The sequence below is a fragment of the Protopterus annectens genome, chromosome 5.part0 (assembly GCF_019279795.1).
Source record: "Protopterus annectens isolate FY-2018-M chromosome 5.part0, PAN1.0, whole genome shotgun sequence".
In the NCBI taxonomy this organism is placed as follows: domain Eukaryota; kingdom Metazoa; phylum Chordata; order Ceratodontiformes; family Protopteridae; genus Protopterus; species Protopterus annectens.
In genome coordinates, this window is record NC_056735.1 from 855,455,979 (window position 1) to 855,468,248 (window position 12,270).

The 12,270-nt window shown below is 38.0% G+C and overlaps 1 protein-coding gene across 3 annotated transcripts in view; it reads right to left on the reverse strand.

The window, feature by feature from the left end:
- HEPHL1 (hephaestin like 1) overlaps positions 1–12,270 on the reverse strand; it is a 571,952-nt gene that overhangs the window by 502,653 nt on the left and 57,029 nt on the right. The window lies entirely within an intron of this gene.

Here is a 12,270-nt window from a genome sequence, read left to right on the forward strand (position 1 = left end):
TAACACTGCTGGGTTCTCTGCTTGAACACTTTCACTAACTGCTTGAGCTCACTCATCTTATGTACTAGTGACCTTAGAATCCATCATGTCACATAGCCACATCCCTCCACTAATCTTTAAGTCAATCTGTCACCATATTAACAGCACACCTGATCCACTTCTGTCATTGTTCTATCTAGCAAGTCTGGCTTCCTATATTCCTTCACATTTCCTACTGAGCTCTTTTAAAGCCTTTCCTTTCCTTACTTTCTTATCTTTTCCCACTTACAGAGCCCTCTTATTAGTGTTCTGGTGTTCCTGTGCCTTTCATGATTTGTCTGACCTCTCAGTTTCCAATATTCTGCACAGTTCTGCTGTAGCCTGGACTTAGCTGCTAGCACTGACAAGTGTTGACTGAGTGCTAATAAGTACAGGTGACTATAAATATCTTGGGTCTCTCCTTCATTTTTTCTGTACTGCTCATCTGCTTCACCACCTTGCCTGACCTGCTGTTATCCCTGCCTGGAGAAAATAAAACATGGAATTATGAATGGAGGATCCTGGAGGGGCAAACTTTGTGAACATTAAGCAACAGCAAAAAAAAAAAAATATATATATATATATATATATATATATATATACACACACACACACACACACACACACACACACACACACACACACATATATATATATATATATATATATATATATATATATCTATATATAAAAACCCAGCCACTGGGGATGCACAAGCCAGTGCATTTCTTTGTGCCAGTCCCAAGCCCGGATAAATGGGGAGGGTTGCATGAGGAAGGGTATCCGGCGTAAAACTTCACCAATCATTTCATGCAGACACCAATAAATAATTTAATACCGGATCGGTCGAGGCCCGGGTTAACAACGACCGCCACCAGTACTGTTAGACAACAGGGTGCTGGCGGAAATTGGGCTACTGTTGGCCGAAGGAGGAGAAGAGGCGGAAGACATGGCTGAAGACAGGAAGAGAGGAGAAAGGCTAGGACTGTGGTAGTGAGGGTCGGAACTTTGAATGTTGGCAGTGTGACTGGTATAGGGAGAGAGCTACCTGATATGATGGACAGAAGGAAGGTTGGTATATTGTGTGTGCAAGAGACCAGATGGAAGGGGAGTAAGGCTAGGTGTATCGGAGGTGGGTTCAAATTGTTTTATCATGGTGTGGATGGAAGGAGAAATGGTGTAGGAGTTATTCTGAAGGAACAGTATGCTAATAGTGTTTTGGAGGTGAAAAGAGTGTCGGATAGAGTAATGTTTATGAAGCTGGAAATTGATGGTGTAATGATGAATATTGTTAGTGCATATGCTCCACAAGTTGGGTGTGCAATGGATGAGAAAGAAAAATTTTGGAGTGAATTGGATGAAATGGTGATGTCTGTACCCAAGGGTGAGAGAGTGGTGATTGGAGCAGATTTCAATGTGCATGTTGGTGAAGGGAACAGAGGGGATGAGGAAGTGATGGGTAGGTATGGTGTTAAACAAAGGAATGTAGAAGGTCAGATGGTAGTGAATTTTGCGAAAAGGATGGACATGGCTGTGGTGAATACGTATTTTAACAAGAGGGAGGAGCATAGGGTGACATACAAGAGTGGAGGAAGATGCACACAGGTGGATTATATCTTATGTAGGAGGGCCAGTTTGAAGGAGACTGGAGACTGTAAAGTGGTGACCGGAGAAAGTGTACTTAGGTAGCATAGGATGGTGGTCTGTAGGATGACATTGGTGATTAAGAGGAGGAGGAGGAGTGTGAGGGCAGCACCAAGGATCAAATGGTGGAAACTGAAAAAGGGTAATTGTGAGGTGGAGTTCAGGGATGAGTTAAGACAGGCACTGAGTGGCAGTGAAGAGTTACCAAATAGATGGGTAACTACAGCAGAGCTAGTAAGGGAGACGGCTAGAAAGGTGCTTGGTATCACATCTAGACAGAGGAAGGATGACAAGGAGACATGGTGGTGGGATGAGGAAGTACAGGAGAGTATACAGAGAAAGAGGTTGGCAAAGAAGAAGTGGGATTGTCAGAGAGATGAAGAAAGTAGACAGGAGTATAAGGAGATGAGGTGCATGGCAAAGAGAGAGGTGGTGAAGGCTAAGGATAAGGCATATGAAGACTTGTATGAAAGGTTGGACACTAAGGAGGGAAAAAAGGACCTGCACCAATTGGCTAGACAAAGGGACCAAGCTAGGAAAGATGTGCAGCAGGTAAAGGTGATAAAGGATAATGAGGGAAACATACACACAAGCGAGGAGGGTGTGTTGAGGAGATGGAAAGAGTACTTTGAGGGGTTGATGAATGAAGAGAATGAGAGGGAGAGAAGGTTGGATGATGCAGGGATAGTGAATCATGAAGTACAATGGATTAGCAAGGAGGAAGTAAGGATAGCTGTGAAGAGAATGAAGAATGGAAAGGCTGTTGGCCCAGATGACATACCTGTGGAAGCTTGGAGGTGTTTAGGTGAAATGGCAGTGGAGTTTTTAACCAGATTGTTTAATGAAATCTTGGAAAGTGAAAGGATGCCTGAGGAATGGAGAAAAAGTGTTTTGGTACCAATTTTTAAGAATAAGGGTGATGTGCAGAGCTGTAGTAACTACAGAGGGATTAAATTGATCAGTCACAGCATGAAGTTGTGGGAAAAAGTAGTGGAAGCAAGGTTAAGAAGGGACTTGATGAATAGTAATCAGCAGTATGGTTTCATGCCTGGAAAGAGCACTACAGATGCGATGGTTACTCCGAGAGTGTTGATGGAGAAGTACAGAGAATGTCAGAAGGAGTTGAATTGTGTTTTTGTAGACTTAGAGAAACCATATGACAGGGTGCCTAGAGAGGAGTTGTGGTATTGTATGAGGAAGCCAGGAGTGTCAGAGAAGTATGTAAGAGTGGTACAGGATATGTACGAGGCTAGTGTGACAGTGGTGAGGTCTGCGGTGGGAGTGACGGATGCATTTAAGGTGGAGGTGGTGTTACATCAAGGATCAGCTCTGAGTCTTTTCTTATTAGCAATGGTGATGGACAGGTTGACAGATGAGATCAGACAGGAGTCCCCGTGGACTATGATGTTTGCAGATGACATTGTGATCTGTAGTGAGAGTAGGGAACAGGTGGAGGAGACCCTGGAGAGATGGAGATATGCTCTAGAGAGAAGAGGAATGATGGTCAGCAGGAATAAGACAGAATATATGTGTGTGAATGAGAGGGAGGATAGAGGAATGGTGAGGATGCAAGGAGTAGAGGTGGCAAAGGTGGATGAGTTTAAATACTTGGGGTCAATAGTTCAGAGTAACGGTGAGTGTGGAAGAGAGGTGAAGAAGAGAGTACAGCCAGGATGGAGTGGGTGGAGAAGAGTGTCAGGAGTGATTTGTGACAGACAAGTACATGTAAGAATGAAAGGGAAGGTCTACAAGAGGGTAGTAAGACCAGCTATATTATATGGGTTGGAGACAGTGTCATTGACAAAAAGGCAGGAGTTTGAGCTGGATGTGGCAGAATTAAAGATGTTAAGATTTGCACTGGGTGTGACGAGGGTGGACAGGATTAGGAATAAGTATATTAGAGGGTCAGCCCAGGTTGGAAGGTTTGGCGACAAAGGCAGAGAGGCACGATTACATTGGTTTGGACATGTGCTGAGGAGGGATGCTGAGTATATTGGGAAAAATATGCAAAGGATGAAGCTACCAGGTAACAGGAAAAGAGGAAGGCCTAAGATAAGATTTACGGATGTGGTGAGAGAGGACATGCAGGTGGTTGGTGTGACAGAGCAAGATGCAGAGGACAGGAAGAAATGGAAACAGGTGATCTGCTGTGGCGACCCCCTAACGGGAACAACCGAAAGATGATGACGATGATATATACACACATATATATATATATATATATATATATATATATGGTTCCCATTCAGAAGCCTGAAACATCATAAGCCTGAAAATCAAAATCCTGAAACCGAAAGCCTGAAAATTCAGAATCCTGAAAACTCAAAATCCTGAAAGCCCAAAATCCTGAAACTTAAAATCCTGAAAACACAAAATAGACATACTGATGTCATTGTGGCTTTGCTATTGTTAGCCCTGTGGTGTTAGGTCATGCGTTGGGGTCAGGTAAGTGCGGTTGGTTTTATGTTAGGGTTAGGGGCGGTTTAAGTGAGTTAGGGTTAGGGCGCAGGTTAGGCATGTATGCAATAGTGACAAATATTGGGGTTAGGGGCAGTTTAAGTGAGTTAGGTTAGGCACGGGTCAGGTGAGTGTGCGATAGTGATGGACCTTAGGGTTAGGGTTAGGGTCAGGGTCAGTTGGTAGATATTAGTGTCTTTATAGTGACATATTAGCATTATTTGTGTTTTCAGGATTTTGAGTTTCAGGATTTTGGGCTTTCAGGATTTTGAGTTTTCAGGATTCTGAATTTTCAGGCTTTTGGTTTCAGGATTTTGATTTTCAGGCTTATGATGTTTCAGGCTTCTGAATGGGAACCAGATATATATATATATATATATATATATATATATATATATATATATATATATATATATATATATGATGTTTGCATTCATATGTAATACAGTTTAGGATCGGAGATGAAGAAAGTCTTTCACAGGGTGTCAGAAATGTTCTAAAGAAAACAAATCAACCTAAGCATTATCAGCTATGTTTCAGACTTTGCATGCATGATCTGTGTGTGCTAATGCAAAGTCTGACTCCAAAAGTTCTTCACTGTTATCTGTGCTCTGCAAATCAAGAGTTCTATGTGTTATCTTGAATTACTCCATTATAAATCATTAACTGATTGGTAGAGTTGGTACCAGTACAATGGATGGTCTATTGTATTTTCAATATTGATGACTAAATCATGTAGTATTTTTGTAGCCAATGGCCATAGTGGAGATGCATTTACAGGACAACCACTATCCATCTTGTTTATGAAGTAGAATATGTTGCCATGAATCTTCAATATGAGGTTGTAGGACATTGTAGGACATTGCATACGTAGTGTCTATATCATGTTACATAGAATAAAGAACATTGATTAAGTTTCCAAAGATCTCCTTCTAATTTGTTTTATACAGCCTGACGGTGCAGCTGTGGTATGAAGTGGATGCTTTAACAGATACTTGGATGATATCTCCATCCAAAGCTCCTGGATGGCATCCGGTTGAACACGCTGTAGTGAGCATATGTACAGAATGAATTATGACATAATCAGATTACGAAATGCTGTAGAACACATTGCTGTGAGCACATGGACAGAACGAAGTATGGTGCAGTCAGAACACATTAGAGTAGGTACATGGATAAAAGGGAGTGTCGCATAATCAGATTATGATATGCTGTACAACACATTGCAGTGGGCACATGGCCAGAATCATGTTTGACACAAACAGATTATGAAATGCTGTAGAACGCATTGCAGTAGGCACATGGACAGAATCATGTATGACACAAAAAGATTATGAAATACTGTAGAACTTATTGTAGTAGGCACATTGATATAAGGAAGTGTGACATAATCAAATTATGAAATGCTGTAGATATTGCACTGGGCACATGGACTGGATGAAGTGTTACATAATTAGATAATGAAATGTTGTGTTGTAGCAGTGTGTACATATGGAGTCAAATAAAGAATCACATGTGAAAGGTACACCATCCAAGCTGCTGTGAAGCAGAAGGCCTATATTGTTCACAAAAGGTAAAGAACTTAATTAGGTAAAGTTAAAAATAAACTCCATCTGCAGCACTCTGCACAATTCTTCTGAAGCCTGTACTTAGCTGCTAGTACACTCTCAATGGTAGTATAGCTTTAATATATAATCTGTAATCTGAATTTAATTTAATGCAATTTACTGCTACTTACCACTCCAAACCTTTAAGGAAAAACATGATTAAAGCATGCAGTGCATACTGTTTCTAATAATTTTTTATCCCCAGTGATTTTAAAGTACTCAGAGGGAGTGCATAAATATTTGGGAGTTGATGCAGGATCAGCAATAAAACACGAACAGATATGAAAAAAATAAGGACTATTTTAATACTGAGCACTGCTTTGACTTCTATGAATAAATTTCAAGCTATAAATTAACTTGTTTTTATTATTTTAATTTACAGCATTGATATGGTTAACTGGCCAGGAAAAGCACCAGATCATTAGGACAATAAAAAATAAACAAACACACACAAAGAAAATACTTCATACCTGTCAAAACATATATAAAAATGGTACATGGCACGATGTACAGGTTTACAACCATGGGACTGCATACGTAAATGAAAGCATCAATTATGTACATAGTCCCATGATTGCAAACATAAACAAATGCGTCATCAGATTCAAACTTAGAAAAGGTTCTAAACTATGAAGAAAACAAGTCGAAGATGGCACCTTTGCTTCAGATGAGAGCATTTTGGAAAGCAGCTGGAATGGAACTCAAGCAAGATGTAGATAAAAATCAGGTGGCAACAGAAAATGCCAACAATGACAGTTTATATAAACAACAGGACCAGAAGCAAAGGAAAGAAGATTGAAATGCATATAGGTACAGTGGCAAGTATAAAGAACTCCTGGACCAATCTCATGTTGATCAATATTTGACACACAAATAGTTAAGGAGAGGTGAATTTAAACCAAATGATGAAATGTTAAAGGTACAAAAATGCACCAAAACTGCAACATTAGGAATTGTGTAAACAGTACAACATACGGGGGAAACTAAAACCATAAAGAATTACTAAAAATGATGAAGTTATGATCACATAGGGTCATCCAATACCAACTTTTAAGAAAGTAGAAGCAAGAAAACTAGATATGATAATCAACAAGAACAAAAGCAAGATTAATTAATGAAATAGCTAAACACAGCAATTATAATGCCTTACATGCCAAAATACACGAAGCCATAAATTATCAGGATATGCAAGCAGAAACTACAGACATATGGGATAAACTACCATGATAGTTCTAATAGTAGGGGATCAAAATGGCTACAAAAAATGTTTTTTCAAGTGTTATTAAATATATGCTACTGAAGCCTGTAACTCTGTATGAAATGTAGAAGGAAGAAATAATTCTGGGCACATTGTGGATGCTGAAAAGACTAGTCTTTGTAAGTATCAAATAGTGAAGAAATGCTAACTTCAGGAACTCTTAACTATTACCCAACTCAGAAATAAGGTGCATTCCTGTCATGGTATTAGAATGCCAAAATATTTGAAGAATATAAAAAAAGAGGTAAATCAAGATCACTGTTTACCAGCTGGGATTTAACGAGTGCATGTAAACTATTCTCATACTTTAATTAGCAGAGCTGGATCTTGGTCAAATGGGGGTCTAGGCAGGGTAATAGTTTGGGGCCACCCAGAGTAGACCCTCCTGCAGCAACCCTCTCCCCAGCCATACCAGTGTTTCATTACTTGGCTATTACTCCCCACTTACCATGAACACTGTTCAAACCTATTAGTTTCTATATTGTTCTAGTGCCTTCTACAATGATTACAAGTATTGAAATAACATGCACAAATACCAACAGCCAGTGGCTAAACAAACAAAACAGTCCCACAATGAAAACAGACTTAGCATGAGTGCTGAACGTCTCTGCCATTGAAACTCACAATCATTGAAACAGCATTAAAACCTATATTCAAATAAAATGCATCTGGCCAGTGAGAATTAAGTTTACCTTTGGGGTATTTTCAAATTATAGGCTCTTTGAACACATTTTTATGGACATGGATTCATGTATGTTTTCTTTGATTCGCCTTCCTGGTTGTATTAAATTATATTCCTTGTATAATAAAGCACCACTTGTTAGAGTGTGTTTTAAGTTTGTAGTTTTGAACATTTTTCCAGTAAGTGAGGAAACAAAATGAATGACCCAATATTGACAAAACTGCCCATTTCAGAACATTTTAATCATAAAAGGCAACTCATTATATCATTACAATCCATCAGTATCATCATTAAGCACAATCTCTGTAGAAGTAAAATGTATTTGAATAATTCTACATTAAAGAGATGTACAACTAATAAAGAGGCTGCTACTGGCAAACAACTTTACATTTCAGTGTTTCATCTACAAATTCAGTGCTTGCTGCCCTTGAAGCATTAACTGCTTACATTAGATTAAAGAAAAAAATGGTAAACTGGTAATACTGCAATAGGGAATTACTGAGAAACTGACAACAAGTTCATAGTTACTAGGCATCTTATACAAAGGAGGACACCCCTAAAATGCACCAAGCAATTGGCAACTTGGGGAATTACATACCATGCCTCCATAACTCTCAACCTCTTAGCAGAAGAAATCTGAGCAAATCTGAGCATACGAAATCTGAACAAAGCCTAAAATAATGGGGGAAGGGGGGGGGGGGGCAAAAGCCTCAAACAAGGACAAATTATAAATACTGCTGTTATAGACTTAGAAAGTTGCTAGAATGTGAGTATTTGTCTTAGCATGCACTTTTTGAGTGAAATGAAGTCTGAAACTCAAATGTATGACATTTAGTTATTTCAATCCTCAGTGATTTGCCAGAAAACCACAAGTTTTATAAGGAATAGGCCAAAAATATGAGGCGAAAATCTGGACATTCTGCAAAAATCTGGACAGCTGAGAGGTATGCATATCAGTCAACCTCTTAGTGCAAGAAATTTTGACAAAGCTTAAAATAATGTGGATGACAAAGCTTAAAATAATGTGGCCGAAAAAATAGGAGTAGATTTTAAGTACTGCTTTTTTAACTCAGAAAGTTGCTAGAATAGCAGGATTTGTGTTAATATGCATTTTTTTCTGAACTATATGAAGTCTGAAACTCATATATATCTCCGTATTTAGTGATGTCAGTCCTCTCTGATTTGCCACAAAACCACACATTTTATAAGAAACAGACAAAAACTATGATCCTAAATCTGGACAACTGTAAGGTATGTTAAACACACACACACACACACACTCAAATGCAGCTACTCTCTCACATAGCAATATATACATACCTTCTTTTTCATACAGCAACTAATGACTAGTTTAAATTCAACACACTCCTACTCTCTCACACAACACACAGATACATGCTTTCTCTCTCATACAAAAATGAACAGAACCAATAGTTAAATTATACAAACATATACCTACCTTCTTTCTGCTCTCACACAATAAACACACACACAGACTCTCTCTGACACAGTTGCACACACACACACACACACACACACACACGCAGACACTGTATCTCTCATACAAACAGAATGGTTAATTTAAATTGTTGGCATGTACACACATGTTCTTCCTTAAGGAAAGGATGCTAATACCGTGATCAACCTGCAGCTGTAATAGTGGGTGGGAGCTCACCCACCTCGCCTTATGTTTCTGGCGCCCTGGATTTAGAGACAGGGTGCCAAGAAGCGTGCAAGGACTGACAAAAATAAATTAATTAAAATAAAAATAAATAAATAGATAAATAAATAAATGTACCCTTTATGAGGCCGGCCTGTATGGCGCCCTAGATGGATGCCTAGTTCGCCTTTCCCTAAGGCTGTCCGTGATTAAAATAATTACTGTCAGAGAGACACGCCTGGACCAACAGGATGATTTATAAAAGTTTACTTTTCTCCTTAGAAATGAACCATGTTCTTGCTTTCCAGGTCCAGAAAAGTAACTGTAGTTTCAGACAGACTATTGGTATTCGTACTAGTTCAAACACATAGAACTTACAAGCTGAAGAGTACATTAACTTGCTCACATCATAGTGCTTTTTTGCAGTATTCCTATTTCTTATACATAGCTCTTTTTGGCATCATGACATTGTTTGGGGCTTCCTTCTTTAAGCAAAAAAAAAAAAAACTATCTGTTAATGACAGAAACACAACATAAATAAGCGAATACAGTCTCAATATAAATGTCCTACTGTTTCTGTACAATTGTATCATATTGTGCAGTCAACATACAAGTGCCTTAGAATGTCTCTGTCCTAACTTATTTAATTTCTATTTAATGTGCAGTAACTAGGTGGAAACTGTTTTCCAGCATTTTTATCTTCAAAACATCTAAAGAAGAATCTTTTTTTTTTCATTTAAACTACTAGGGATTACTGGGATTTCAATATTATCTGTGGCCACAAATTTACTGCTAATGCTCCTTTTCCACATTCACAGCCTCTGTACAACTAACATTACATTATGATAAACAGTACTATATTTTCACTTATTTGGTATAACATTTCTAGCTATGGTTGAGATTCACAGTCCCCTTATGTAGTAAACAAAGCTATGCAAGTTGGTCTTGTGTAATGTGCAAGGGAGCCCAATTCAGACAGCCATTGTATGCTTCATTGTAAAGATAGTGTGCAGGTCTGTGTGTATGTGTGTGTGTGTGTGTGTGTGTGTGTGTGTGTGTGTGTGTGTGTGTGTGTGGTATGTATATATATATATATATATATATATATATATGGGTCTAGGACACTCTACCAAAAACATGCTATCTCGAAACTGAAACGGGTGAGCACACTTTCGCAAAAGTGCTTTCTAGCCGATAAAGCACTTTTGCGAAAGTGTGCTAAGAAAAAAAAAAACATGGGGAAATGGCTGTTACTGAGATTGTGGCACAGTGGGGATAAGGGAATATTTCCTTTTCCCCATTGTAGTGCGATCTTGGAGCGAGAATATAAACGTAGTGGGGGACAGATCCCCCCACATGGTGGGTGCAGGGGGGCTTGCCACCCTGCATAAACATGATTATTTTTTTTTTTATTTTGTTATGTTTTGCTTTTGTTTGCACATTTCAGTTTCAAGATAATGTGTTTTGTGTAGTGTCTTAGATCTATATATATATATATATATATATATATATATATATATATATATACACACACACACACACACACACACACACACACAGATATAGATCTCTCTCTCTCTTTATATATATGTATATATGTATATATATATATATATATATATATATATATATATATATATATATATATATATATTTAAAATTTTACCTAGTGTTGTACAAGTATAAATTGAACTACTAGCAGGTAGGGTTTACAGTTTATTAGCCCTTACGTTTATTTATACATCGACTAAATTCACCAAAGTGGTTTTCTGAGTATTATAACTTTGTACATCACTTGTCACTGGATCTTTCTGGACCAAAAGCATTCTGAGGGATATGCCTCAGCTGTCAGAGCTCACTACATTTAAACTGATATAACAGTTACTGGGAATAAGCAGATACAAAGAAATCAGAATAGTTTAACTGGAAATAATGAGTGATTTATAACATCAAATTCTAAATATTAACTACAAACTATTAAGTACCCAAAGTACCTGAGTCTGCAAGCTTGTTTTTCTAGTAGCCATCATGTACTTTCCCATTTAGGAAGTCCTACTGTGTGACTTGGTTGAGGAGGATATCAGAAATAATTGCGGTTAATCTGATCTTGATGGACTTTAAAATGCCACCTAAATTATATACTATGAGGTCCCTATCGTTACATGCTTTGTACTAGGTGCAGTGTTGCTATTATCATGTTAATTTTAACAGACTGAGAGTCAGTCAGTCAAAAGCACTTGCAGCTGTAACAAAGTGCCCACACCAGGAAAAATAAAAATTGGTTTCTGTTAAGGTAAAACTCCTGCTTTTGTGTAGGAGATGTAACCCGTGTAACCTCTTTAACTTATTACATAATTCAATCAACTCTCAAGTCCCTAAATCTCAAGGAGACTAAGTGTGTTTATTTGGTTGTTTTGTTTTCATAGCTGCCTGTAGAATTTTGATCCTGTGGCTCTCAGACGGTTAACCTACTCCTGATACTAAAGATACTAAAAACCCTTGAACCCTAACATTTAATTAAGTGCCACATTTCAAGTTTGAGATTCACATTGTGAAGTGTTACATGAAAAAGCTGGTGGCATTTATTTTAAGTTTTTGATATGAAAATATTTTCAGACTTCATCATTTATTTCTAGACAGATGCCAGGAACTATAAAATACCAAACAAGTACACTGGTCCCCGGTTTATTTTTGAGCCTGGCTTCCATTGTCTTTGCATACCTCACAGTGTAATACAATATAATGCAGTCTGTTTTGCTAACAGCACACACATTTCTTGAAGCACATTGTTATTCGTACAAATTTGACCTCTATAGAATGTGGAGTTGTACACATCTGATCTTCTGTGACTTTCCTTTATAAATACTAATTATGTTTTCTTTTTATGTTTAATAACAACCTACACCTTGGCATAGCACAAAATTCTGATGAGAACTATTTCGGT